The sequence below is a fragment of the Phoca vitulina genome, unplaced genomic scaffold (genome assembly GCF_004348235.1).
Source record: "Phoca vitulina isolate PV1807 unplaced genomic scaffold, GSC_HSeal_1.0 scaffold55, whole genome shotgun sequence".
NCBI classification, from domain to species: Eukaryota; Metazoa; Chordata; class Mammalia; order Carnivora; family Phocidae; genus Phoca; species Phoca vitulina.
In genome coordinates, this window is record NW_022589758.1 from 6,782,707 (window position 1) to 6,806,899 (window position 24,193).

A 24,193-nucleotide genomic window follows, 5' to 3' on the forward strand; every position below is an offset into this window, starting at 1 on the left:
TGCAAAAATCCTCAATAAAATACTAGCAAACTGAATCCAACAATACATTAAAAAAAAGCATTCACCATGATCAAGTGGGATTTATTCCTGGGTTGCAAGGGTGATTCAATATTTGCAAATCAATCAACATGATACACTCCATTAATAGAAGAAAGGAGAAGAACCATACGATCATTTCAATAGATGCAGAAAAAGCATTTGACAAAGTACAACATCCATTCATGATAAAAACCCTCCACAAAGTAGGGATAGAGGGAACATACCTCAACATCATAAAGGACATCTATGAAAAACACACAGCCAAAATCATCCTCAATGAGGAAAAACTGAGAGGTTATCCTCTAAGGTCAGGAAGAAGACAGGGATGTCCACTCTCACCACTCTTATTTAACGTAGTACTGGAAGTCCTAGACCCAGCAATCAGACAACAAAAAGAAATAAAAGGCATCAGTAAGGAAGAAGTCAAACTTTCAGTATTTGCAGATGACACGATACTCCATAATAGATAACTCAAAAGACTCCACCAAAAAATTGCTAGAACTGATACACGAACTCAGTAAAGTTGCAGGATACAAAATCAACATACAGAAATCTGTTGCATTTCTATACACCAATAATGAAGCAGCAGGAAAAGAAATCAAGGAACTGATCCCATTTACAGTTAGAGCAAAAACCATAAGGTATCTAGGAATAAACCTAACCAAAGAGGTAAAAGATCCATACTCTGAAAACTATAAAACACTGATGAAAGAAATTGAAGAGGACACAAAGAAATTGGAAAACATTCCATGCTCATGGATTAGAAGAATAGATACTGTTAAAATGTCTATACCACCAAAAGCAATCTACACATTTACTGCAATCCCTATCAAAATACCAACAGCACTTCTCACAGAGGTAGAACGAACAATCCTAAAATTTGTATGAAACCACAAAGACCCTGAATAGCCAAAGCAATCTTGATAAAGAAAAGCAAATCTGGAGGCACCAATATTCCAGATTTCAAGTTATATTACAAAGCTGTAGTGATCAAGACAGTATGGTACTGGCACAAAAACAGACACATAGAACAATGAACAGAATAGAAAACCCATGGGGTGTCTGGGTGGCTCAGTCAGTTAAGCATCTGCCTTCAGCTCAGGTCATGATCCCAGGGTCCTGGGATCGAGCGTCATGTCGGGCTCCCTGTTCAGAGAGGAGCCTGCTTCTCCAGCTGCTGCTTCCCCTGCTTGTGCTCTCTCTCTCTCCCTCTCTCTCTCTGTCAAATAAAGAAATAATATCTTTTAAAAAAAGAAAACTCAGAAATGAACCCACAACTCTATGGTCAATTAATCTTCAAGAAAGCAGGAAAGAATATCCAATGGAAAAAAGATAGAGTCTTCAACAAATAGTGCTGGGAAAACAGGACAACACGCAAAGAATGAAACTGGACCATTTCCTTACATCTTACACAAAAGTACACTCAAAAGGGATTAAAGACCTATGTGTGAGACCTGAAACCATAAAAATCCTAGAAGAGAGCACAAGCAGTAATTTTTCTGACATTGGCAGTAGCAATACCTTTCTAGATATGTCTCCTGAGGCAAGAGAAACAAAAGCAAAAATAAATTATTGGGATTACATCAAAATAAAAAGCTTCTGCACAGTGAAGGAAACAATGAAGAAAACTAAAAGACAACATGCTGAATTGGAGAAGATATCTGCAAATGACATATCCAATCATGGATTTGTATCAAAAAAATATAAATACCTTATACAACTCAGCACCCAAAAACAAATAATCCAATTAAAAACTGGGCAGAAGACATTTCTCCAAAGAAGACATACAGGTGACCAACAGACACATGAAAAGATGCTCAACATCATTCATCATCAAGGAAATGCAAATTAAAACTACAGTGAGATATCACCTCACACCTGTCAGAATGGCTAAATCAACAACACAAGAAACAAACAACATGTGTTGTCGAGATGTGGTGAAAGAGGAACTCTTTTGCACTGTTGGTGGGGATGCAAACTGGTGCAGCCACTGTGGAAAACAGTATGGAGGTTCCTCAAAACATTAAAAATAGAATTACCTTATGGTTCAGCAATCACACAACTAGGTATTTACCGAAAGAATACAAAGTACTAGTTCAGAGGGAACAATGCATCCTATGTTTATAGGAGCATTATGTATAATAACCAAATTATGTAAACAACCCAAGTGTCCATGGATTGATTGATGAATGGATAAAAGAAGATGTGGCATCCATATATATATGAATATGAATATTACTCAGCCATAAAAAGGAATGAAATCCTGCCATTTGCAAAGACATGGATAGAGCTAGAGTATAATGCTAAGTGAAGTAAGTCAGTCAGAGAAAGACAAATACCTAAAATACCTAATGATTTCACTCATACATGGAATTTAAGAAACCAAACAAAGGAGCAAAGGGAAAAGAGAGAAAGAGAGAAACTAAGAAAGAGACTTTTTTTTTTTAAAAGATTTTATTTATTTGACAGAGAGAGACACAGCGAGAGAGGGAACACAAGCAGGGGGAGCAGGAGAGGGAGAAGCAGGCTTCCCGCCGAGCAGGGAGCCCGATGCGGGGCTCGATCCCAGGACCCTGGGATCATGACCTGAGTCAAAGGCAGACGCTTAACGACTGAGCCACCCAGGTGCCCCAGAAAGAGACTCTTAACTACAGACAACAAACTGATGGTTACCAGAAGGGAGGCGGGTGGGGGGATGGGTGAAATAGGTGATGGGGATTAAGGAGGGCACTTGAGATTAACACAGAGTGTTGTATGGAAGTTTTGAATCATTATATTGTACACCTGAAACCAATATAAAACTGTATGTTATTTAACTTGAATTTAAATAAAAATTTAAAAAAAGAGGTAGATCTGACAAAATCAGGGTCCCAGTTCATCTAGGAAGGGAATTGAATATAATTAAAACCTTTATTATTTGGGTCTCAAGCTTTTCAGCATGTGATGCTAGGGGGAGAAAATATAAATAGATTTCTTGGGAAACTGATAGAATTGGTCAGAAAAAAAACTTTCTGGATAGGATGGCCCTGGAAATAAACATGGCCAACACAAGAGAGAAAAATCTCGCTTCATATACTGATATCCCATGAGGAAATTCAGAGAAAGGGGAGAACTAGAGGTCAGGAACAGGAAGAAAGAAGATTTCATCGCAGCAAAGATCAGCCAGCTAATGATGCAATTCCTTGGGGGCAGGTTATATGCAACTATCTAAATTCAGAGAGCCTCAAAGAACCAATGGCAGTTTTAAGGTATAAATTTATGACAGGTAAGAAAAGATTAGAGGCATGACATAGATAAGGGGATGCCTCTCTGATAACGTTGTGTCTTGGCTATTAAATTCCAAAAAACCCACAAATTTGGAGCTAGAATCTTCAGGTTCAGAATTAACCTTAATAAACCAGTCTTGCTAACATAATTTCAAAATCATACCACCCTCTCCATTTTTCCCCAATATATTGACTCTAGTTCAGTTACTAATGACAAGAGAGAGATGATGTGTTTTCAATTTTAATTAAACAGTCACAACTATAAAACTTCCACTTTGGGCCATTACAAAGTAACTGACCTTTGACTTACTTACTCTCCTATCAACAACAAATTCACATTGGACAAAATATATGTGGCAACAATTTTCAGGCGATTAATAGGCAGTATAGTACTGTAATCCTTGAGAGAAAGAAAATACAGAAAGTAAACCCCCCAATCACCCAGATTTTTGTCTATGAATACTCTCTTGATTCACACTGGGAAGTGGTGCTTAAGCAGAAAATTGTCCTTAAAGAGCCAGATACTGGAGTTCTGGGCTGCTGAAGAGATTGGACTTTATGGGACTGAATAGTAGAGAAAATGAACCTGTGAAAAAGGGTGGCATCAGATATCTGCATGGTCCTGAGATGACAACTGAGCTGCACACAGGCAGGGCTTGACTATGCTAGGCTTATCAGAGATTGTATATTATGAGGTTGATTGCTAAATGGAAATACCATAGGTTATGTAGTGCTAAAATATATTAATATTCTGGCCTAGCCACAGAGGAGAGATCCCACTGAACACCTCAGGCATTCATTTGAGAAGCCTGCACTTCAGGAATAAGGACCATGTTTTACAGTAAAGAACAAAAAATTAAAGACCCATCTAACAGAATAAAACTAAGCCAAACAGGACCTAAAGTATCCACCAGTAATTAAGGAGGTTTTCAAAACAAAACTTGATGTCTTTTAAAAGAAGATGAAATAATACAGACTCTGTACTATTTACCATTTATGATATCCGGCATACAAAATAAAATAAACCTAGGCATGCAAAAGGGCAGAAAAATGTGCCCTGCAGTCAAGAAGAATAGCAGTCAATAGAAAGACAAGAGAGGGTATGGCTGTCAGAATTAGCAGACAAGAAATTTAAAGCAGGTGTTATAAATACATTTTTAAAGCCTAAAGGAAAATTATGGTCATAATGAGTGAATAGTTGGGAAATTTCAGCAGATAAATAGAAATTATAAATATAAACCAATTATTTTATAACTGAAAAGTACAATATCCAACATGAAAAAAATCAGTGGATGAGATTAACAGCAAAATGGAGACTGCAGAAGAAAAGATTGTTGAAGCTAGATCAATAAAATTCCTCATCTGAAAGAAAGATGGGGGGAAGACTAAAATAACTAAGTTTCAGTGACATGTGGAACAATATCAAGTGGTCTAACATGGTTGAAACTGGAGACAGAAAAGAGAAAGAAAATGGTATTTAAAGAAAGCATGGCTAAAATTTCCCCAAATTTGTTGAAAAACAATCACCCTTCTGATCTAAGATATCTGAACTCCAAATGGAATAAACGCAAAGAAAACTATATTTGTGCACATCATAGTCAAACTGGTGCATTCTCAGTAGAAACAGTGGAGGCTATAATTCTATGAAATGGTATCTTTAAAGTGATGAAAGAAAAAACAAAGAAGAATTAAACATCTAGGGAAAACATGTTCAAACACAGGGCAAAATGCATTTTCAGATAAGAAAAAGTTTGGAGAATTTGCTGCTAGCAGACCTGCACTAAAAGAAATACTAAAGGAAGTTCTTTAAGCTGAAGAGAAAGGACATTAGACAGAAACTCAAATTTTCAAGGAGTTACCAAAAATGACAAACAGGTAAGTATAAAATTCCATATATTTGGGCGCCTGGGTGGCTCAGTTGGTTAAGCGACTGCCTTCGGCTCAGGTCATGATCCTGGAGTCCCTGGATCGAGTCCCGCATCGGGCTCCCTGCTCGGCAGGGAGTCTGCTTCTCCCTCTGACCCTCCCCCCTCTCATGTGCTTGCTCTCTCTCATTCTCTCTCTCTCAAATAAATAAATAAAAAATCTTAAAAAAAAAAATTCCATATATTTTTCTACTCTGAATTTCTTAGAAAGATAACTGACTATTTAAGGCAAAAATAATACCCTATATTATGGGTTTTATTATATTTATATAAATGTAAAATACATGATAATATCATAAAGATGGGGAAGATGGAATTTTGCTGTTGAAATGATCTCACATTTTATATTAAGAGCTACAATGTTATTTTGATTATATTATGATAAGTTAAAATGCATATTATATTCCTAAATCAATGGTTCACATCCAGGGATGATTTTGCCTCCCAGGGGACATTGGACAATGTATGGAGACATGTTCATTGACAAAACCGGAAGGAGATGGTACTGGCAAATAGTAAGTATCAGCTAGGGATGCTGCTAAACATCCTACAATGCACAGGACAGCCCCCAAAACAGATAATATTTGACACAAGATGTCAATAGTGCTGAGGTTGAGAAATCCTGCTCTATTTTTTTTTAAAAAGGTTCATTTATTTATTCTAGAGAGAGAGAGCATGAGTGGGAGGGGCAGAGGGAGAGGGAGAGAGAATCTCAAACAGACTCTGCACTGAGTGCAGAACCCCATGTGGGGCTCAATCTTACCACCCAGAGATCTTGACCTGAACCAAAAACAAGAGTTGGATGTTCAACTGACTTCACTACGCAGGTGCCCCAAGAAACCCTGCTCTAAAACAAGCACAAAAAAATGCAAAGAGGTATTATACAGGAATTAAAATGGAATGATAAAAAATATTTGTTTATACAAAAGAAGTCAGGAAGGGAGGAATAGAGGAACAAAACATGAATAGGACAGTTAGAAAACAAGTAGCAAGATGGTAGGCTTCCACTAAATTTTATCAATAATTATATTAAATGTAAATTAATTCAACACTTCAAATAGAAGGCAGAAAATTACAGACTGTATAAAAAAAGCAAGATCCAACTATAGGCACTCTAAAGAAACACATTTTATATACAGAAAATGAAAGAATGGAAAAAGATATATCACACAGACAGTAAGCAACAGGAAGCTGATGTAGCTATATTAATTTCTGACAATAAAGTTCAAAACATGGTACATTGATGAAAATATAGAAGATTATTTCAAAATGATAAGGTCAATTCACCAGAAGAACATACATAAGAAACTCATAAATAACATTGCTTTAAAATGCATAAATTCAGAACTGACAAAACAAAGAGGCAAAGAGACAAATTCACAATCATAGGTGGAGAATTTAAGACTCCTTTTTCAGGAATTAATACACCAAGTAGACAAAAAAAAAAAAAAACTACTAGGGATATAGAATATTTGAACAAGATGATCAATGAACTTGACCTAATTAATATTTATAGAATATTGTACCTCAAAAGTACAGAATACTTATTCTTTTCAAGCGTCTGTGAAATATTCACCAAGATAAACTATATGCCAGGTCAAAACAATGAGTCTTAATTTATTTTAAAAGACCAAAATCCTACATTGTATATTCTCTGATTATAACAGAAGAAAATTAGAAATCAATAACAACATGACATCTGGAAAGTCTTTAAATATTAGGAAATTAAACAAAACACATTTTTAAACAAAGTGTGGGTCAAAAAAGAAATCCCAAGGGAGATTAGAAATTATTTAGAACTGAGTGAAATTTAAAATATACCAAATTTTGTGGCATACTACCAAACAGTATTCAGTGGAGAGTTCATTGTTTTAAATGCTTATATTTAAAATGAGAAAAGTTTAAAACCAAATTAAGTTTCCACCTTAAAATGCTAAAATAAGAAGAATAAACTAAATAAATAATAAATTGAAGGAAGGAAATCATAAGGATGAGGAAAAAAATCAATAAAAGAGAAAACAGAGAAACAATAGAAAATCAACAAAGCCAAAAGTTGATTCTTTGAATAAATAAAATTGGAAAACTCTAGCATGATGATCAAGACAAAGGAAAACAAATTATTAATACTATGAATGAAAAAAAAGGATATCACTAAAAATATTAAAGATGTTAAGAGGATACTATGGCAATGTTATGTACAAATTCATCCCAATAAATTCAATATTTTTGATAAAATGGACAAATTTGTCAAAAGAAAATTACCAAAATTAACAAGAAAAGAAATAGAAAATCTGAATTTACTCTATTAAAAATGATGTGGTCCATATATACAATGGAATATTACTCAGCCATCAGAAAGGATGAATACCCACCATTTGCATCAACATGGATGGAACTGGAGGAGATTATGCTAAGTGAAATAAGTCAAGCAGAGAAAGACAATTATCATATGGTTTCACTTATAGGTGGAACATAAGGAATAGCATGGAGGATATTAGGAGAAGGAAGGGAAAAATGAAGTGGGGGGGAATCAGAGGGGGAGACAAACCATGAGAGACTCTGGACTCTGGGAAACAAATTGAGGTTTTCAGAAGGCAGGGGGGTTGGGGGGGTGGGTTAGCCCAGTGATGGGTATTAAGGAGGGCATGTATTGCATGGAGCACTGGGTGTTATACGCAAACAATGAATCATGGAACACTACATCAAAAACTCCTGATGTACTGAATGGTGACTAACATAACATAAAAAAAAATGAAATTCCTAATACAAATTCTTTACACAAAAACCTCCAAACCTATATTGCTTTACCTACGAATTATATCAAACATTTAAGGATGATATATTACCCATACTTTGTAAAATATTTCAGAAAATAGAAGTAGGGATAACACTTCTCAACTTGGCTTTATGAGACCAGCAAAATCACAATATCAAAACTTGACAAAGATATTAAAAGAAACTTACAGATCGATATGTGTTATGAATTTAGATGCAAAATTCCTTTACAAAACAATAGTAGATTGAAGCCAACAATATATAAAAAGGACAATACAGCATAACCAACAAGGATTTCTCTAGAGAATTTAAGACTAGTTTAATGTTTAGAATCAATCAGTGTGAACCTGGAAAAGATGGTGGAGGAGTAGGGGACCCTATTACAACCGGTCCCCTGGATTGAGCTGGATATCTACGAGACACTCTGAAAACCCATGAAATCAGCCTGAGATGTAAGAAGATAAATCTGGATCTCTACAAAGAAAATATCGCAGGCGGTTGGTTTTGAGGTACGAAGCAGGGAGCTGTGATTCTGCGGGCAGATATTGGAGGATAAACGCAAGTGGGAGGGAGCCAAGCCGTCGGGATCCTACACCACTGGTGAGTGATAGCCTCCCTCGCTGGGGACGGGGCACAGACTTGCAGATAGGGTAGTGATGAGGAAGGGACTTTGGGGCAGCCCCCCTGGACGGAAACCCAGAGCGGTGGGGCCGCATGTGTGAACTGGGGGTGGCTGGCGGTTTTAGAAGCACAAAGGGCAGAGACGTGCCCCAACCTGGAGGCGAGGACTGGGAGTGCTGCTGAGGGGTTGCTGCAGTTTATAGCAGCACAGACAGAAACGGAAATAGTGTGGCCTGGAGAGCTCACTGAAGAACAGACTGCGATCTCTCTGCTCTGAGGCAGAGGGTTGGAAATGATCTCTTCTGCTCTGACTCTTGGAAGAGACACGGAAAGCCACCAGGGAAAGCCATCAGAGAACAAAAGCCCCCCAAAACTGGTTCCCACTGAGCCCATTCCCCCACCACAGGGGGCAGGGCAACTCTGCCCAAACAGGGTTGCCTGAGTAACAGTGCGGCAGGCCCCTCCCCCAGAAGACAGGCTGGGAGAACAAGAGGCCAGCAACCCTAAGGTCCCTATAAAACAGGTGCATCTTGTTTGGGTTGTGGTCAATAATTCGGACTCTATACATTCCCTCAACCACCCCTCAACAGAATGACTAGGAGGAGGAACCCCCAAAATAGGAAAGACTCAGAGACTATGACTTATGCCACAGATTTACAAATGGATACATATAACCAAGATGTTGGAGATGGAATTCAGGCTCGCAATTGTGAAGACAATAGCTAGAATGGAGAAATCAATTAATGGCAACATAGAGTCTCTAAGGGCAGAAATGAAAGCTGAATTGGCAGAACGTAAAAAAGCTATCAATGAGATCCAATCTAATCTAGATAATCTAACAGCCAGGTTAAGCAAGGCAGAAAAATGAATTAGTGATCTAGAAGACCAATTGATAGAAAAGAAGGGAAAAAAGGAGGCCAGGGAAAAACAACTCAAAACCCATGAAAATAGAATCAGAGAAATTAGTGATACCATGAAACATTCCAATGTCAGAATTATTGGGATACCTGAGGGGGTGGAGAGAGAGAGAGAGAACTAGAAGATATATTTGAGCAAATTGTAGCTGAGAACTTCCCTAATCTGGGGAATGAAACAAACATTCATGTCCTAGAGGCAGAGAGGACCCCTCCTAAGATCAAGGAAAACAGGCCAATACCCCGGCATGTAATAGTAAAACTCGCAAATCTTAGAACCGAGGAAACCATCTTAAGGGTAGTTAGGGGGAAGAGATTCCTTACATACAGAGGGAGGAATATCAGGATAACGTCAGACCTATCCACAGAGGCCTGGCAAGCCAGAAAGGGCTGGCAAGACATATTCAGGGTACTAAACGAGAAGAACATGTAGCCAAGAATACTTTATCCAGCAAGGTTGTCATTTAGAATGGATGGAGAGATGCAGAGCTTCCAAGACCAGTGGAAACTGAAAGAATATGTGACCACTAAGTCAGCCCTGCAAGAAATATTAAGGTGGGGGGGGTTCTATAAAAGGTGAAAGACCCCAAGAGTGATATAGAACAGAATTTTACAGGGACAATCTATAAAAACAAGGTCTTCACAGGCAACATGATGACAATAAATTCATATCTTTCAATAATCACTCTCAACGTGAATGGCCTAAACGCTCCCATAAAACGGCACAGGGTTGCAGATTGGATAATAAGACAGGACCTATCCATATACTGTCAACAAGAGACTTATTATGAACCTAAAGATACATCCAGACTGAAAGTGAAGGGATGGAGATCCATCTTCCATGCCAACGGACTTCTAAAGAAAGCTTGGGTAGCAATTCCTATATCAAACAAATTAGATTTTAAACTAAAGACTGTAGTTAGAGACACAGAAGGACACTATATCATTTTCAAAGGGTCTATCCAACAAGAAAATCTAACAATTTTAAATATCTATGCCCCCAACATGGGAGCAGACAACTACATAGCCAACTGTTAACCAAAATAAAGAGTTATATTGACAACAATACGTTAATTGTAGGAGACCTCAATACTCCACTCTTAGCAATAGACAGGTCATCTAAGCAGAAAATCAACAAAGAAACAAGAGCTTTGAATGACACACTGGACCAGATGGACTTCATAGATATATACAGAACATTCCACCCTAAAACAAGAGAATACTCATCCTTCTCGAGAACAAGAGAATACTCATGCTTCTTGAGCGCACATGGAACTTTCTCCAGAATAGACCACATACTGGGTCATAAATCAGGTCTCAACCAATACCAAAAGATTGAGATTATTCCCTGCATATTCTCAGACCATAATGCTTTAAAACTGGAACTCAATCACAAGAAAAAATTTGGAAGAAATTCAAACACTTGGAAGCTAAAGACCACTCTGCTCAAAAATGTTTGGGTCAACCAGGAAATCAAAGAAGAACTTAAACAATTCATGGAAACTGATGACAATGAAAACACATTGGTCCAAAACCTATACGATACTGCAAAGTTTGTCCTAAGGGGGAAATACATAGCCATCCAAGCCTCACTCAAAAAAATAGAAAAATCCTGAATTCACCAACTAACTCTACATCTTAAAGAACTAGAGAAAAAGCAACAAACGATGCCTAAGCCATGCATTAGAAGAGAAATAATTAAGATTAGAGCAGAGATCAATGAATTAGAAACCAGAAACACAGAAGATCAGATCAACGAAACTAGAAGCTGGTTCTTTGAGAGAATTAATAAGATCGATAAACCACTGGCCAGACTTATCCAAAAGAAAAGAGAAAGGACCCAAATTAATAAAATTATGAATGAGAGGGGAGAGATCATGACTAACACCAAGGAAATAGAAACAATTCTTAGAAATTACTATCAACAACTACATGCCAATAAATTGAGCAACCGTGAAGAAATGGATGCCTTCCTGGAAACCTATAAACTCCCAAGACTGAAACAGGAAGAAATTGACAACCTGAATAGGCTAATAACCAGTAACGAGATTGAAGCAGTGATCAAAAACCTCCCAAAAAACAAGAGTCCAGGGCCTGATGGATTCCCTGGGAATTCTACCAAACATTCAAAGAAGAAATAATACCTATTCTCCTGAAGCTGTTTCAAAAAATAGAAACAGAAGGAAAGCTTCCAGACTCATTCTATGTGGCCAACATTACCTTAAACCCAAAACATGTAAAGACCCCAGCAAAAAGGAGAATTTCAGACTAATATCCTTGATGAATATGGATTCCAAAATTCTCAACAAAATCCTAGCTAATAGGATCCAACAATACATTAAAAGGATCATCCACCACGACCAAGTGGGATTTATTACCAGGATGCAAGGGTGGCTCAACATTCGCAAATCAATCAGTGTGATAGAACATATTAATACAAGGAGAGAGAAGAACCATATGGTCCTCTCAAATGATGCAGAAAAAGCATTTGACAAAATACAGCATCCTTTCCTGATTAAAACTCTCCAGAGTATAGGGATAGAGGGAACATTCCTCAAGTTCATAAAATCCATCTATGAAAAACCCACAGCGAATATCATCCTCAATGGGGAAAAGCTGAGAGCCTTTCCCTTAAGATCAGGAACACAACAAGGATGTCCACTCTCGCCACTATTGTTCAACATAGTACTAGAAGTCCTAGCAACAGCAATCAGGCAACAAAAAGAAATAAAATGTATTCAAATTGGCAAAGAAGAAGTCAAACTCTCTCTCTTCACAGATGACATGATACTTTATGTGGAAAATCCAAAAGACTCCACCCCCAAATTCCTAGAACTCATACAGCAATTCAGGAATGTGGCAGGATACAAAATCAATGCACAGAAATCAGTTGCTTTCTTATACACTAACAATGCAACTGTAGAAAGAGAAATTATAGAAATGATTCCATTTACAATAGCACCAAAAACCATAAGATACCTCGGAATAAACCTAACCAAAGAGGTAAAGGATCTGTACTCTAGGAACCATAGAGCACTCATGAAAGAAATTGAAGAAGACAGAAAAATATGGAAAAACATTCCATGCTCATGGATTGGAAGAATAAACATTGTTAAAATGTCTATACTACCCAGAGCAATCTATACCTTCAATGGCATCCCGATCAAAATTCCAATGACATTTTTCAAAGTGCTGGAACAAACAACCCTAAAATTTGTATGGAATCAGAAAAGACCCTGAATTGCCAAGGAAATGTTGAATAAGAAAAACAAAGGTGGGGGCACCACGTTGCCTGATTTCAAGTTCTATTACAAAGCTGTGATCACCAAGACAGCATGGTACTGGCACAAAAACAGACATATAGACCAATGGAACAGAATAGAGAGCCCAGCTATGGACCCTCAACTCTATGGTCAAATACACTTCGACAAAGCAGGAAAAAATATGCAATGGAAAAAAGACAGTCTCTTCAATAAATGGTGCTGGGAAAATTGGACAGCCACGTGCAGAATAATGAAACTCGACCATTCTCTAACACCATACACAAAGATAAACTCAAAATGGATGAAAGACCTCAATGTGAGACAGGAATCCATCAAAATCCCGGAGGAGAACATAGGCGGTAACCACCTTGACATCGGCCACAGCAACTTCTTTCAAGATACATCTCCAAAAGCTAGTGAAACAAAAGCAAAAATGAACTTTTGGGACTTCATCAAGATAAAAAGCTTCTGCACAGCAAAGGAAACAGTCAACAAAACAAAGAGGCAACCCCCAGAATGGGAGAAGATATTTTCAAATGACACTACAGAGAAAGGGCTGGTATCCAAGATCTATAAAGAACTTCTCAAACTCAACACCCTAAAAACAAATAATCCAGTCAAAAAATGGGCAGAAGACATGAACAGACACTTCTCCAAAGAAGATATACAAATGGCTAACAGACACACAAAAAATGTTCATCATCATTAGCCATCAGGAAAATTCAAATCAAAACCACACTGAGATACCACCTTACACCAGTTAGAATGGCAAAAATGGACAAGGCAAGAAACAACAAATGTTGGAGAGGTTGTGGAGAAAGGGGAACCCTCTTACACTGTTGGTGGGAATGCAAGTTGGTATAGCCACTTTGGAAAACAGTGTGGAGGTTCCTCAAAAAATTAAAAATAGAGCTACCCTATGACCCAGCAATTGCACTCCTGGGTATTTACCCCAAAGACATTGATGTAGTGAAAAGAAGGGCCATATGCACCCCAATGTTCATAGCAGCAATGTCCACAATAGCCAAACTGTGGAAAGAGCCGAGATGCCCTTCAACAGATGAATGGATAAAGAAGATATGGTACATATATACAATGAAATATTACTCAGCCATCAGAAAGGATGAATACCCAACTTTTACATCGGCATGGATGGGACTGGAGGAGATTATGCTAATTGAAATAAGTCAAGTAGAGAAAGTCAATTATTATATGGTTTCACTTATTTGTTGAACATAAGGAATAGCATGGAGGACATTAGGAGAAGGAAGGGAAAAATGAAGGGGGGGATTGGAGGGAGAGATAAACCATGAGAGACTATGGACTCTGAGAAAAAAACTGAGGGTTTTTCGGGGTGGGGATGGGTTAGCCCAGTGATGGGTATTAAGGAGGGCATGTATTGCAGTTAGCACTGGGTGTTATACGAAAAAAATGAATCGTGGATCACTACATCAAAATCTAATGATGTATGGTGTCTAACATAACATAATAAAATAAAATTTTAAAAAATCAATGTATTTAACCTTTGACAAAATAAGGGAGAAAAACTATAATATTATCTTAATAGATGAAGAAAAGCATTTGAGAAAACTTGTACATTCATTTTTTATAGAAACTCAGAAAACTAGGAATAAAAGCAAACTTACTCAGCTTGAGTAAGGGCATCTACAAAAAAGCCTACATCTAGCATCATCCCTAATGGTAAAATGCTGAACATGTTCCCCTAAGTTTGGGAACAAATCAAAGATGTTCTTTTTTTTTAATTTTATTTTATTATGTTATGTTAGTCACCATACATTACATCATTAGTTTTTGATGTAGTGTTCCATGATTCATTGTTTGCGTATAACACCCAGTGCTCCATGCAGTACATGCCCTCCTTAATACCCATAACCAGGCTAACACATCCCCCCATCCCCCTCCCCTCTAAAACCCTAATTTTGTTTCTCAGAGTCCATAGTCTCTCATGGTTCATCTTCAAAGATGTTCTTTTACCACCTCTATTCAACAATGTACTAAAGATCCTGCCTAATGTGATAAGGCAATGAAACAAGGTATACAAATTAGAAAGAAAAAGTAAAACTATTTTATTTGCAGACAATGTGATTTGTACTTTGAAAATCTTAAGGAATCTAAAGACAACTACTAGAACTAATTAGTGAATTTATCAAGGGCTCAGGATACAAGGTCAATATAAAAATCCAACTTGATTTTTAAATACTTGCAACAAGTAATTGAATAATGAAATTTGAAAATATCATTTGTAATAGTGTCAAAAACATAAATACTTCTTAGTACATTTAACAAATACTAGATAAACCTCTACACTAAAAACTATAAAATATTGCTGGAAGAAATTATAAAAGGCCTAAATAAGTGAAACAATGGTAAATGGATTGTAAAACTCAATATTGTTAAGATTTTGATTATCTTCAATTTCATCTATAGATTTGGTACATCCCCTATTCCAACTGTAGCAGGTTTTTAAAAATAGAATTTGACAAACTGATCCTAAAATTTATATAAAAATTCAAGGGACTGAGAATAGTCAAAATGATCTTGAAAAAGACATAAAAGCTGGGCCATTTGCACCAGCTAACTTCAAGACTTACTATAAAGCTACATTAATCAACATGATGTCATACTGGCATAAAAGTAGACAGATGAATGGAGGAGAATAACAAATGCAGAAGTAGATCCATGCTTATAAGGTCAATTGATTTTTAATTTGGCACTAAAGCATTCAGTAGGGAAAAGAAATTCCTTTCAACATATGACTCTTGACCAACTGGATATTCTTGTGGAAAATAATGAACATTGACATCATATGCAAACATAAACTCAAGTTGTAATAGGTGTGAATGCAATAGCTAAAACTATAAAGCTTCTAGAAGAAAGCTATGAGGCGTAGGCAAAGATTTCTTAAATAGGGCACAGAAATCAATAAACATAAAATAAAAATTGATAAATTGACTTCATCAAAATTTAAAACTTCTGTTTATTAAAGTAGACAATTGAGAAAATTTAAGGCAAGCCATAGACTGGCAGAAAGTATTCACAATGCAGATGCCTGACAAAGGGCTTGTAGTAAAAATACAAAAAGAATGCTTTTAATGCAATAATATAAAGGCAATAAACTCAATTAAAATGATAAAAATACTTGAAAAGACACTTAAGAAGACATAGTAATGCCCAATAAGCTCATAGAAAAGTGCTCAAATTTATTAGTAATCCAGGAAATAGAAAAGAAAACCCCAATGAGCTATTAAAACAAGTATTCAACATTAGAATGCCTAAAATTAAAATGGCAACACCTAATTTTATCAAGGATATGGAGCAACTCATATATTGCTGGTGATGTGGAAATCATACAGTCACTTTGGAGAACTGTTTAACAAACTTTTATTAGACAGCTAACTATACATCTACTATGTGACCCAGCAATCCCACTCCTATATACTTACCTGAGAAAAATGAAAGCATAACTCCACAAAACATTTGTATATAAGACTGTTTATAGTTGTCTTTCTCTGATTGACTTATTTTGCTTAGCATAATACCCTCTAGTTCGATCCACATCATTGCAAATGGCAAGATTTCATTTTTTTTTTGATGGCTGCATAACATGATCTCACTGATATGTGGAATTTAAGAAACAAGGCAGAGGATCATAGGGGAAGAGAGGAAAAAAAATGAAACAAGATGAAACCAAAGAGGGAGACAAACCATCAGAGACTCTTTTTATTATTATTATTATGTTCAATTAGCCAGCATATAGTACATCATAAGTTTTTGATGTAATGTTCAACTATTCATCAGTTGCATATAACACCCAGTGCTCATCACAACACGTTCCCTCCTTAATATCCATCACCCGGCTACCCCATCCCCCCACCTGCCTCCGCTCTGTAAACCTCAGTTTGTTTCCTGGAGTCCAGAGTCTCTCATGATTTGTCTCCCTCTATGATTTCTTCCCATTCAGTTTTCCCTCCCTTCCCCTGTGGTCCTCCACACTATTCCTTATGTTCCACATATAAGTGAAACCATATGATAATTATCTTTCTCTGCTTGACTTATTTCACTTAGCATAATCCCCTCCATTTCCATTCATATCGATGCAAATGGTGGGCATTCATCATTTCTGATGGCTGAGTAATATTCCATTGTATATATGAACGACATCTTCTTTATCCATTCAACTGTTGAAGGGCCTCTTGGCTCCTTCCACAGTTTAGCTATCGTGGACATTGCTGCTATGAACACTGGGGTGCATGTACCCCTTCTTTTCACTACACCTATGTCTTTGGGGTAAATACCTCGTAGTGCAATTGCTGGGTTGTAGGGTAGCTCTATTTTTAACATCTTGAGGAACCTCCATACTGTTTTCCAGAGTGGCTGTACCAGCTTGCATTCCCACCAACAGTGTAAGAGGGTTCCCCTTTCTCCGCATCCTCGCCAACATTTGATGTTTCCTGTCTTGTTAATTTTTGCCATTCTAACTGGTGTAAGGTTGTATCTCATTGTGGTTTTGATTTGTCTTTCCCTGATGGCTAGTGATGTTGAACATTTTTTCATGTGTCTGTTAGCCATTTGTATGTCTTCTTTGTACCTTAGGAAACAAACTGAGGGTTGCTGGAGGAGAGGGAGTGGGGGGATGGGGTAACTGGGTGATGAAAATGGGAGAGGGTGTGTGTTGTAATGAACACTGGGTATTATATGACTGATGGATCACAGACCTGTACCCCTGAAACAAATAATACATTATATGTTAATTAATTGAATTTAAATTAAAAAATAAAATAAATAAAAAAATAAATTCCAGATGGATTAAAAGCCTAAATGTAAAAAGCTAAACAATAAAACTCATATAAGAGAATATCTTTTATACCATCAAAGTAGAAAAGGAAATAAGACTCACACACAAAAATTTAAACCTTAAGGGAAAAGACTGATAAATTAAAATAGAAGTCACTAATAACCAAGTTAAAAGACTTGCCACAACATACTGGAAGAAAGCATCTCCAACACATAAAATAAGCAAAGGATTAGAGATGCAGAAATTAGAATTTCTACAAATCAGTAAGGGCAAAAACTCAATAGAAAAATGGGCAAATGATATGAGCAGATAATTCAGAGAAAGGAATATCAAAAGAGTCATTGAACATATGGAAAGATGTTCAATGTCATGAGTAATCAATGATACCCATCACACTGGTAAAAATTAAGAAGTCTAAAAATGTTAGGAATCAGCAAGAATGTGGAAAAACAGCAAATACCAAACACGAATGATGAGAATAGAAACAAACGGGAGATCACTTTGGCAATAACAGTAGAATAAGCTACTCTATTGTCTAAGAATTCCACCTCCAGATAATTACTTAGAGAAATCTCACATGGGCACACAAGATTGGTACAAAGATGTATAACGTAGCCTTGTTTATAACGGTATAGGATTAGAAACAATACAAATGTCTATCAATAGGGAAATAAACTGTGCCATATTCATTCAATTGATATTGTATGACTATTAAAATGAATGAATTAGATCTACATGTATAAAATTGATAAATTAAAAAAATTTAATGAAAAAAAAGAATGTTTATAGTTGCTTTATCACCATGGCCCCAAAACAGAAACAACTTAAATTGAGTGGAATACCCCTCAGCATTAAAAAATTAGTGAACAACTGATACATAAAACGGCATGAATGAATCTCAAAACCATTATGTTGTGTGAAAAAATAACACATTCTTCATGTTGAGAACAGACAACATTAATTAATGTGATAAAAATTGTAATAGTGATTGTCTATGGGAATGTGGAAATTGAAAGGGGCATGAGGGAATTTTCTAAAGTGATGGAAATGTTCTGTATTTTGATTGAGACGTTGGTTACAGGTATGCGTACATTTGTCAAAAGTAATCAAATTGTACCCTTAATATCTGTGCATTTCATTTTATGTAAATTTTACACAAATTTAAAAAATCTCTAAGGGAAAATTATTTTGGGGTCATATAATGATCAATCTTGCAAGCCAGGTTAATGAGTTTGGACTTTATCCTGCATGCAACTAGCCTTCAATAGAGATTTTTTAAAAAAATATTTTATTTATTTGAGAGAGAGAGGGAGAGCAAGCATGTGCAAGAGAGTGAGCACCAGTAGTAGGAGAGGCAGAGGGAGAGGGAGAAGACGTGGGGCTCATGGGGCTCAATCCCAGGACCCTGGGATTATGACCTGAGCCAAAGGCAGACACTTAACTGACTGAGACACCCAGGCGCCCCCAATGGAGATTTTTAACCAGGAACTGAATATATTTATTTTTAAAGGGACACATTTCTGACAAAACTGTCAAAGACAGATTGGAAAGGGGAGTATCTGGAGGCTATTACAAGTCCAGGCAGTAAGTGATGAGGCATGAAACTAGGGCAGTGGAAGTGGGTGTGAGGGAGTTAACAGATGGGAGAAACATCAAAGAGTCAATATCAAGGGAAATGTGTGCTGGGGTTGGAAAGAGATAAGGAGTTGAGGAGAGTTGCTATTTGCAAAGGTAGAGACCACAGGTATATTTTTATTGGGGAAAGGGAATGAAGGGTTGGGGGGGCAGGAAATAGGTTCAGTTATAAATGAGGTCAAGCTGCCTGCAGGACATCTATGTGGAGTTATCCAATCAGCACTTGGAAGTATGGATACGGATCACTTGAGAGTGACCAGGAAGGGAATCAGGGCTAGAGATAAAGATTAGGTGGCCTGAGAAAATAAGTAAAGTGAGAGATAAGAGGCTAAAAGGCAGTGCTATACCAGGGATCTCAGACCTGATAGCTTACACCAAGTTTGAGAGTCAGAGCAAATGTGTAAACCTAAACACCAAAAAATGACCTGCTCACTTTCATAAAACCCTAAATGCCCTCATGTCTTAATCCTTCAGACTTCCATCATACCGACAACACATAAGAGGGACAAAGGAGGGTAGGTTTGGTGATGACTGGTGCCAATTCTCAACACCCTGTCAGAAATCACCTTTGCTTGAAGGAATGTAGTAGAGGTCACAATACAGGGCAATGCAAGTGGTGCATTTAATCAGCTTTGGGAGCTTGGAGCTGAGAGTTGCAGAATGCTAAGTAGTAGGTAGCATTCTGTGACTCTCCTATTTTAGTGACATGTTTTTAGCCATTTGAATATTAGGTGGAAACCCACATAAAAACCTTCCTGCTTCTCCTTCTGTTGATGGTTGTGGCAGCAGGTGGTGGTGGTGAGTCCTTAAAGTGACACTGATGATGGCAATGGTTGAATGTGTCCCTGAGCTCCCCAAGGCTTTCAGGTAGCCACCCTCCTCATGATTTTAGGTTGATGAAGCATCCAACAGACAGAATACACAGAATATCTAACTTTAAGATAAAACCAGGTAAGAGAATCTAGTGAAACTTAGAGAGAAGGGAAGGGAGAAAAATGAGGAAGAAAAGTGGCCAAGGGCTAGAAAAGAGAATCAATAAGGAGTGTACTCAACAATATTGAATGCTGCCAAGAGGTCAGCAGGATGATTACTTGTAATTGGCAATTAGTTGAAAATTAGCTTGTCATCAGAGAGAATTTTTTACATTTTATTGAAGTATAACTGACATATAATGTCATATTAGTTTTAGGTATACAATATATTGATTTGACAATTCTGTACATTATTCAATGCTCACCATGGTAAGTGTAGTTACCATCTGTCACTTGTACATCTGTATGTTATTACAATATTACTTATTTTTTAAAAGATTTATTTATTTGAGAGAAAGAGAGTGAGCATACAAGCAGGGGAAGGGCAGAAGGAGAGGGAGAGAAGCAGAGAGCCCGATTGTAGAACTCCATCTCATGACCCTGAGATCATGACCTGAGCCAAAACCAAGAGTCGGACGCTCAACTGACTGAGCCACCCAGGCATCCCAACAATATTACTGACTATATTCCCTATGCTGTCCTTTTCATCTCCATGACTTACTTATTTTATAACTGGAAGCTTATACTTCTTAATCTCCTTTATCTATTTTACTCATCTTCCCATCCACCTCCCCAAATGAATTAAGGACTATTTCCCACAGTTATGAAAGCCATATTGCAGGGAGCTAAAGAGTAGAAGAATAAAATGTAGGCACCAAATACACCTCTTATTTGGAAAAAGTTATGAAAAAAAAGAATGTGTGTGAAGAGGTTGGGGGCAGTAGCTTGTAAAAGAACCAGAACTCAGAAACATTTATTTAGGCAATGAAAACTTAAGCATGCTTGATGGATAAGGGAAAGGGTCAAATGAAAAAAGAGGCAGAAACTGAAGAAAGGATAAAGGATAAATAAAAGTGAGTGAGGTAGGAAGCAGGACAAAGAATCTGAGAGCCAATATACAGTCTGTCCCCAGCATTCTAGGCATACTATTGATCAGGACAGGAGGACGCTCTCTTGGCAAGTTTATCAACTTCCCTACTTTTCTTTCTCTCTAGGCTAGACTTAAAACTACCTGCTGCTCAGTTATACCTGAGTGGTCCACATATATTCCCAAACTCAACATACTCAGAAGTCAACAACTCATCCTTTTCAAAACTTTTTTTCTGCTTTCTGCTTTTCATATTTCATCTAGCCACACCTTCCTCTCTGCACTGGTAAATAAGGCCCTGCATCTGTATGTGGCCCACCAGGAGTATTCAAGGTTAATTAGAAGATATAGGACTTCAGTTAGATGATAAGTAAACCATAGCTCCTAGGGACCAGGCCCTCTGATTTATCCACCTGGTCTCTAATGATTCCCAAGGAGCCCATTTCCAATAGTCTGGAGCCTAGATCCTCTCCTATGGAGCTTCATAATTAATGAAGACCTCAGCCTAACCCTCTTCAGAAGCTGGAATCTTTCCCATTGACTTGAGCTGTCTTGAAAATGCAATCCATCTAGATCTTGGCTGATGCTTGAAAGGCCTGAGTGCCCATCCAGTCCACCAGTGGAATGATTAGCTTGGCAAAATTATGGGCAGCTAAATCCACATATCTCTTATCCCTTTTACCCTTGGTCACCTCCCAAATATATGAAGCCTTGAGTCTTCTGACCATCCTCTGCCACATTCACATTTCCAGAATGCCCTGTGCCTTCTCACTCCCATTCCAAACTCTCACTGGTTCCTACTCTCCAAAAATTTTCCCCTGAGCCCCCAAGAACTCCCTTTTCTATGGTTACAAACTTCCCATATTCTCACCCTCTTCTTGGAGATTTCCTCCATCTCTTTGTTGAAACAGAGCCAGGGCTCTCCCCAAAGACTCAGCTTCACCTAAAACCCTTTCAAGGGGGAATACTCTTTTTCCACACCTCTTCAGTTCCCCTTGTTACTTTCAGAACATTGTTTTTCCATCTTCTTGGAGAAAAACACCCCATTGATATTCATGCCATCAGCTCATCATGGAAGATTGAAATTCAGCCTTGTTTTCAGTTATTCTGTATGCTATTTATTTTACATGGAAAATAACTTTTACACAAAAAGTCTTTAGATGTGTTCTTAGTTCTAAAAGAATCTGCATCATCTTTTATACTGGCTAAGTAATTAAAGCTGGATCAGTGCGGTCATAGTAAGCAGGTTAATTATCCCAAGAATGGTGAGTAAATTTAGCTTCCAGTGGTTATCAGTGTTAAATGCAACCTCCATAGATTACAAAAATTCAGTCACCATAGCTTACAATTTTAAGTCAATGAATCCTCCTTTCTGTGCTAACATCTTAACAAATGTGGTTTCTGATAATAAACATTGATAATCTCAAAATTACAAGTCAACAGTTCTTAGAACTATCTTTTAAAAATCTCTCTATGTTAAAGAAATCTTCTCTGACATTTTTAGTAATTAGAACTAGACAGAAATTTAACTTCATGATAAGAATATATTGCATACATACAGATTTAACTCAAATTTTTTGCTAGCTGGTATGTTACTCTTCCCCAACCTTCATTATTCCCTATCCAAATAAAAGCTAAGGGCTAAGCTAGTGCATTGTCTGCACAAACTACTTGTGTCCACAGGTTCTTTTCTTAAAGTTTTCCATTAAGAGGTTCTAAGGACTTAGAGAATAATTTTATACAGCCTGAATCAAGTTAATGCAAAAATTATACTCATTTTAATTTCCAGAGGTTTAACCACTCTTCCCCCTTGCTCATTGCTGTCATCTACCAAATCCCTGGTCCTCCCCTTAATCCATTTAAGACATTAATACAAAGTATCACTGATTTCTTGTGTATCCAAACATCTGCCCATATCCTGAATACTACATCAGCCACAAACATACAGTGTTATGGGCTGAACTATGTCCACCCAAAATTCATATATTGAAGTCCTAACCTTCAGTACTTCAGAATGTGACTTTATTAGAAAATAGGGACTTTAAAGAGGTATGTAAGGTTAAATGAGGGCATTAGGGTGATCCCTAATCTAATATTACTGGTGCCTTTATAAGAAGAAGAGATTAGGACATAGACACACATAGGAAGAAAATCATGTGACGACATGGACAAGACAGCTATCTACAAGCCAAGGAGAGAAGTCTCAGAAGAAGCCAACCTTGCTGACACCTTAATCTCAGACTTTTAGCCTACAAGATCATGAGAAAATATTTCTGTGATTTAAGCCACCCAGTGTTTAACATTTTGTTATGGCAGCCCTAGCAAACTAATACACACAGTATTTATTATGTGCCAGACATTGTTTTAAGTGCTTTACCTCTATTAACTCATTTAATCCTTACAGCATCTATATGAAATTGGCAGATGAGGAAAGTGAGATACAGGGAAATAAAATAACTTGCCAATCCTACACAGTTTAGCAGAGTCAGAAGCCAATTGTCCAATTGAAGTCAGGTTGTCCAATTCCAGTAAAGAACTTATAGACAATCATTCTTGGATCCTGCAAAGCACTGGATATGTCATTAACCTTTATTTAGATAGAGAAGCATAAAGGGTGGAGACTGTTTATGTAAGTTACCCACTGTATTCTGCTCTGTTGAGTGACATCAATATTCATGTAGATATTTAGCCCCTCAATTTCATGACCTTCAGTCCACCTCTGGCTACTATCCTATTACTCTTCTCCTATCCAGGGCCAAAGAGCTTTAAAATGTCACTAGAATGTCTCCATTTACTTCAGCATTATTCTTTAATCCACTGCAATATGGTTCCTATGTCTACCATGTCTCTGAAGCAGCCACTACTAAGGTTATTTGCAACTTTTTTTTGCTCAATACATTGAAAAGCTTTCATTTTATTTGTTTCTATAATTTTCAATAGGTACTATATACACATGAAACAATATTTTAAAAGTTCAAACAGGTAGAGTAAAAAGGAAGTCTCTGTTTCCAACCCACGTTTTCCAGCTTAGTTCCCTTTT